We start from the raw sequence: 7328 nt of genomic DNA on the forward strand, positions 1-7328 counted from the left end.
ATGTGGCCATTCTAACTTCACTCTCTAGAACTCATGGAATCCTGCTAAAAGAAAACTGTCATAACAGTAAAATCTAGTAAAAGAATTTACTATGTTTTAAGAAAAGGGGGTACTGAAATAAGAGATCTTCCAGAGATCACTTGAGCTAACAAAATGAATGTATCAAAAATGAATGTATCAAAATGAATATATCATGTTTGTAGAATCATGTGTTGAATTTTAAGAAACCTCTGCCATGGCGCAAAAGACATAGGAAAAAAAATTCTTTAAAGCTTCTTGCAAAAAGACAAATACCAGAGAAGACCAGGAATGCAAAGAACTCAGATAAGGAGGCCCCTCTGTCAAGGATGATGAACTTATCCAGATAACAGAGCAGAAGGCCAAAAGCGCATGCGCAGAAGAGAAGAGTTCAAAAGTTCAATGCAGAGGAAGGCTATGGTTTCAGCCTCAGAAGACCACCAGAAATCCCCATAAAGACCACCAGAGAAAACCACGCATGCCCAGAAGGGCGTGGACCTATTTAGCATGAGAGGCGAAGACAGGCGGGGCCAGGGGTTGAATATGCATAGAAAAGTTGTGTAATGTATTGCATATGGAACACCTTTGTGAATAAAATTGTGGGACAAACTCCAGCTCGGGGCACAAGATTTTGGAGAGCTATCTCACTTGTGCCGGGCGCTGTCACACATACCCACTTCATAACTACATTGAGTTTTGGAGTCTGTTTATTTATTCCATGTATCGCTTCAGCAGAGACAGAATTTTAGAAATGGATGGAAAGGAACCAGGAGACATCAGTGTTCCTGTGAAGAATGAAGATTTAGAATGGCTGCTCACACACTCTGCTGCACTGCAGGAAGCATTGTTAGGTTTCACAGGAGTGGTGCACAACAAACAACCAAAAGGTCCGATGTGGTATTTCATCAGTTGTTATCAGCGGTTGGAAAGACCCTTGTGTTCATTGAAACCAGTTGAAGGAAAAACAGTTTTTACTGATGCTGGACATAAAACAAAAAGAGCTGTGTGCGTTTGGCAACAACAAGGGAAATGGTTGAAACATCTAATCAGAGGTGATGTGAAAGATAGCCTACAAACCCTTCAATTGAAGGCTGTGTGTTGGGCTCTCCACACCTGGGACAAAGAACCACTCAACGATGTTTCAGACTCATTATATGTGGTTGGAGTTATGTAAGGAATTGAGGATGCACTCCACAGAAGAACCCAGAAGCAATGTCTTGGAGAACTGTTTCTGCAGCTGCAGAGTGTGTTGAAACAACACCAGCATGTCTTTTGTATCATGCACATTCGAAGTCAGCAATGTAACAGCGGTTTAGGAGAAGGCAACACATTGGTGGATGCTGCGGTCAGTTATGCTGTACGTGTTCCCCCACAGAACAGCTTTGAGAGAGCTTTCAACAGTCATGAGAGAGTCCACCAAAATGCAAGAGCCGTGCACCAACAATTTCAGATCCCCATGAATGATGTGCAAGGGATTGTCTGAGCCTGCCCTCAATGTAGTCATTATGGGCCTGGCCTTGGACTTGGTACAAATCCAAGCAGTCTGAAAGCTTTAGAGTTGTGGCAGATAGGTGTAACTCATGTTCCAGAGTTTGGTAGGCTGAAATATGACCATGTCATTGTAGATACTTATTAGAGATTTATTTGGGTCACAGCAGAAACAGGGGAAAAGGCACTGCACATGAAAAGGCACTTATTTGCCTGCTTTGCAGTAATGGGTGTACCTGTAGAAATCAAAACTGATAATGCTCCATCTTATGTTAGTCAACAAATTGCTACATTTATGCAGAGGTGGGGGGTGAAATATACTACAGGTATCACTCACTCATCTACAGGTCAAGCCATTGTAGAGAGAGTCAACCACACCCTGAAAGAATACCTAGCAAAACAAAAGCAAAGTGATGAAACCGATGTGTTTAATAGGTTGTCAAAAGTATTGTTTACTCTAAACTATTTGTGTTTAGCAGAAGGCAGAGAAGAACCTGCAGTTAGAATACACCACCAAGCAGTGAAAGAAGGAAGACTGCAAGCAATTCCAGGACTTTACATTTATCACAAGGACATGCAGATGGGCGAATGGCAAGGGCCAAGTCCTGTGTTGTTTAATGGTAGAGGTTATATGTGTGTTTCAACAGGTACTTGTCCAGTTTGGGTGCCAGGCAGATTCACCCATGCGTGTCCACAGGCAAAGATACCAACTCGCAGTGATAATAATGTTGATGATGACATTTTGCCTGGACCATCCCGTGATAAATCCAGTTCTGATGAAAATTAACTTTGTAGAGTACAGAGAAATAAGTTAGATTATCATAAGTGTGAAGTAAGATTTATCAGAAGTTAGTTTATTATACGTTATAGTTTATGTTTAGAATTAAATTTGTTCCTTTTATGTTAAACAAGGCATTCAAGAACATGAGAAGTATGTGGTGGGTCACAATCTTTCTATTAAGTAATGTTTTAGTAATTGAAGTGTTTGGAATCTTTGACATTGACAAGAGAGAAAACATGTGGCTCACTTGGACCAAACAAACTAGGCAAGATTCATTCTGCTGTCGTTAGCTACACCATCTAATACTTTTCGTACTTGTTTAATTTGAGTTCTATTGGGTTCCCTGGCAGAGTTTAAAACTTGGACCTGAGCTCAAATAAATCCAAAAAGCACACTGGGAGTGCAAGCTGTTGCATTTGTGCAAAATCTTAAATTTATTGATGTCAGTCTTCAAGAATTTGATCTTTTGGGTTCTTTCTCAGGAAATTACTTTTTGATATTTGGACCTTAAGCTATAAAACCAACTCAAGAAAAAAGACAGTTAACAGATGACAACATTGGTTGACATTGGTTGTCTCCCAGAGCACTATTGAATTATAATTACTCAGAATATTGTAACAATTGGACTCAATCTGTGGTACCATCAAGAGGTGGTGCGGGAAAACTACCCCCAGGAACCTTCCTCATTTGTGGGAACTGAGCCTGATCTGCAGTACCTCAAAATGCTAGGTGAGGCCCATGTTACATTGGTAAATAAATGCTTTTTGCTCCCACCATTCATCAGGTTCTTGGATTGCCTCAGAAGACTAATGAGCCAAATGCAATGTTCTCCAACTAGACCCCAATTGTAAAGATCAAGTGTCATTATGGGGGCACAGTTCTGTAGTACTAGCCTCATTTTTCACTCCAGGAGTTGCTTCAGCACAAGCTCTCACACAATTGAGAACCCTAGCCTGCTGGACAGGAAAGCAAATTAATATCACATCTAAACTGTTAAGTGAGCTTGCTGCAGATGTAGATAGTACCCATCATGCAGTTCTACAAAACAGAGCTTCCATTGATTTCCTTCTAGCACAAAGACATGGGTGTGAAGAATTTGAAGGCATGTGTTGCATGAGTTTGTCTGACCATTCTCAATTGATTTACAAACAGTTAACACAATTGAGGGACAACATGAAGAAACTTGTCATAATAGACATTCCGTTTGATAACTGGCTCAATTCTCTATGTTTTGCTGGTTGAATCAAAGATTAAATTTGTTTTGGAATTGTGTTTTTTCTTATCTTTATAATTATTTTAGTTTTTATACCATGTTTTTTACAGTGTATGCAGAAGATAGTGCACCGTGCCTTCATGTCAGCCTTGGCTGTTTTCCACATTAGTAGGGAAAGCATAAAAGAGGCTGGTGATCTTCGAGGTCAATAATTTGTGGTGGTTTGCCTGTTCCTGGAGAATGTCTCTTTGTTAAGACACAGCACACAGTCTGCCATAGAGAGGACACAGGGCCCCTGACAGCAGTGCACAGGCTGCCAGCAGGGATGGGCGTGCCTTGTGATCATTTGATAATGTACTTTTCATGAAATTGTTTTCGTAGGCCAGTTTCTCACAGACTTGTTCAAGGCCATACAGTTTTTGCGTGTTTTTCTGCGCTATTTCTTCACATTCCTGCAACATAAATAAACCAAATAAAAAATGGAAGAAATATTAACTAGTTGGTTTTACCTACACAAGAGCAGAAAGAAAATTCTTAGTTTTGCCATTCAAATGATGCATTAAAGGAGTCAAAAATTCTTAGCAATGATGGTGATGAAAGTATCTTTTCTAGTAAACTATTACAGAATCAGATATATGAAACCAAAGCAATGATAGGAGGGAAATTTACAGGATCATCAACTGCAAATTGGACTCCTCATTTCTAACAATAATCCACCAATATCATGATAGCTCACAGAAGGTCCAACACCACTTGTCTGCTTACAATACAGTTTTGTGAGTCGACATAACAATTGTAGTAACATCCTCCAGTTTCAGAGAGAGCACTGCTCTCCCAAGCAGAAAGCCAGTGTGAGAGGAAAAAGGTAAGGAAGGCTGGAACAGGAAACTAGACAGATTAAATTTTTCAGCATGCAAAGACTTCCAGTCCTGAAAGCTGCATCAAATACAGCATTATTCTGTGAAGTAAGTTGCAGTAACTCACAAATAACAAGGGACATCTATTTCCTTTATTCACAATGCTTTTAATTGAAACAGATGTGAAGGAATGTGATGGTAAAGACAGTAAATGGTAGCTGTGGAATAATGGGTAACATTTTGGATTGCAAATAAATCATCTAACAAACAGTGGCAGTTTCACACTTATTCTTTCCCCCAGCTCCACAAACTGATTTTTACCCATTCTTGAAATATCTATTTCTTTCTCTAATTGCTGTTCAAGTTTTGTATACAGATCAAGTGAGACAGGCACAGGTTTAGGTGGTGGTGCTGGCTTAGCCTTTTTGTTTATCAATTGCTCTTTTACCAAATCTGGTGCTTTATTCCCAATATTGTATGTGAAACAAATCTGTCTCTCCCCTTTTGGGCATTCACTTCCCATACTGTTACCACTTATTCCTAAATTCTCTGCTGTCCAGTACTTTTATCCATTGTGCATGCAATTGCCTAATTTGGATGGATTACAACAGTGACTGTTGACATGAGTGTGAGAAATAAAAAAGGAGCCTCAGTGTCTTTCCATATACAGCTTTCAGTGACACCTGTAGCATGGCTTTGTTGATATCTCAAAAGGGAAAAGACAAAAAAATGAGTGACGGGAACAGGAATGACAGAGGTCCAGTATGGCTTATACTCCCACCTGCCATGCCTATGGGGTTGCAACCCACAGCAGGTGTATTTGATCTTCTTGGTGGCAGATACGAAGGCCAACCTGGTCTTGGCCTCTATCCCTTTGTTATTTTTGCTTAGCTAATTTCCAGGCAAATAGTTTTTCGACACTCCTTAACTGTGGTTTCCCACCGTTCCTCAGGTATCTCCCATTCAACAGGCACTAATAATTCCCATCCACAAAACAAAGTTATTGTTTCAGTTGCTTCAAGTTCTACCTGGATCAGAGATCTATCTGGCATTCAACACTTCCTGCAACAAGGGCATCAATTGTGTGAACTACAATGCCAATTTTTTCCACAATTTAAACATTTATATTTAACGCAACTAGCATGTCCAGTATTTGGGTGAATCAAACAGGGTATATTATGTGGCACTGACTGAGGTTGTAACTCACCCTCCTCTTGTATAAATCACAGGCTAAGGCCAAAATATCAGAGTTTTATGTCCAAAACAGTCCTGATCCTCCTGTTTCTAGTGGCTGTATTCCTTCCCAAGGAAGGTATCAGAGGCATCTCAAAATTTGTCCAGGCTCTATTTGAAACCACTGATATAAGCTTGGTCTTACTTCCCAGTTAGGTGTGATCCTGTGTATGTTTCTTGGATCATTTGGGTCCTCCCACTTCATTACCACCCATTCCCTGTTTAAGAGTTAGTTTTGTATCACCCAGCTCAGATGTTGTCGTCCACTCCTTAGGTTCTTCCCCAGGTCCTTTGATTCTGCTGGCGTTGATCCACCTTTGTTCCCTGGCCCAGATCGCAGCCTCAGTTGTCAGCTGTTCTGGTTTGAAAGCAAAACCAGTGAGAGACTCCAAGTCAGAAATACAATTTTTTGGGAAAAGGGAAAGAAACAATTTACATGCAACAATACAAAAGGAAAACCACAGACAAAGTCAGAATACAACCTGACACCCTTTTGGCTACCTTTGTTGGTAGCAGTCCAAATTGGAGTGGCTGCCATACTCCTGGAGTGGCAGATGTGGCGCCGTTGGGCAGTGGTCCTGTAGAAAAGGTGCAGTCGGTCCAGTGGAAAAACCCCAGGTGTGTCCTCTTGGGAACCTGTGGAAAGGCTGCTTCTCTGTCTAAAAATCCCAGAATATATCTAGGTGGGAACACTTAGCTCCTTCCCCCTGGGCAGAGAATCTCACAATGGTCATTCTGATGTCATTCTGAGTCATGTGGTGGGACCTTGATCACCTGTTAAACAGAAAATGGCTCCTGGAGGGAGTTATCTCTGAGTCATGTGGCTCAGTTGGCATGGGCCCATTAACAGGAGATAAGGAAAACTACTCAGAGGACAACTGCTACACAGATGGCAATAGAAAACGTCCTGCTTCTCAATCTCAGACATCAGCAATACCTGAAAACGACCTTCCCATTGTGGAGTTAAAGATTGTTCTTTCCAGGTGTTTACCAACACCCATTCCCCTGGGTGAATATTATTATGGACTTCAAAGTCTAAAGGTGTGGTTTTCTTTTAACTGCAAATTTTCAAGAGTTTTTGCAACAGTGTTAGTATATCCTTTAACACTCCTTTCCCCTACCTCATATGTAGCATTTTCATGTTAAGTGGTCAAAAAAGGTAACCCAAACATCATTTCATAAGGTGACACTCCCAAGTCTGACCTGGGTTGTGTTTGGATTCTCAATAAGGCACTGAACCCAGGACATTCGGGTTTCAATTATTAATTTAGTCAAAGTTCTCTTTAAAGTCTGGTTCTTCCTCTCTACACAACCAGAACTCTGTGGATGCCATTGGGTGTGTAACTCCCGTCTTATCCCCAAAGCTTGAACTATTTGTTGTATCACTCTTGATGTAAAATTATTCCTGTGTCTGAATCTATGCTATTAACCATTCCATATCTGGGAATAATCTGTTCCAAAAGGGTTTTACTTATGATGTTGGTTGTGGCCTTAGCAGTGGGAACTGCTTCCACCCAATGAGTTAGATGGTCTATTATTACTAATAAATACTTCCATTTTTGAACTTGAGGAAGTTCAGTAAAATCTACTTGTATACTTTGAAATGGTCAAAGAACTAGCTCACAACCTCCCAATGTGGTTTTCCTCAATACCTTTTTATTTATCCTTTGGCAAGTTATACATCTTTCAGTTACTTGCTTTACTACTCAAAAAATCCCAATACACCCATAATTCCTTA

The 7328-nt window shown here is 40.5% G+C and overlaps 1 pseudogene; it reads left to right on the forward strand.

Moving 5' to 3' along the window:
- Positions 1-2080: 2080 nt before the first annotated feature.
- Positions 2081-3712, forward strand: LOC146763767 (uncharacterized; annotated as a pseudogene).
- The last annotated feature ends 3616 nt before the right edge of the window (positions 3713-7328 follow it).

Source organism: Lonchura striata, chromosome Z, assembly GCF_050655825.1.
Source record: "Lonchura striata isolate lonStrDom1 chromosome Z, ASM5065582v1, whole genome shotgun sequence".
Taxonomy (NCBI): Eukaryota; Metazoa; Chordata; class Aves; order Passeriformes; family Estrildidae; genus Lonchura; species Lonchura striata.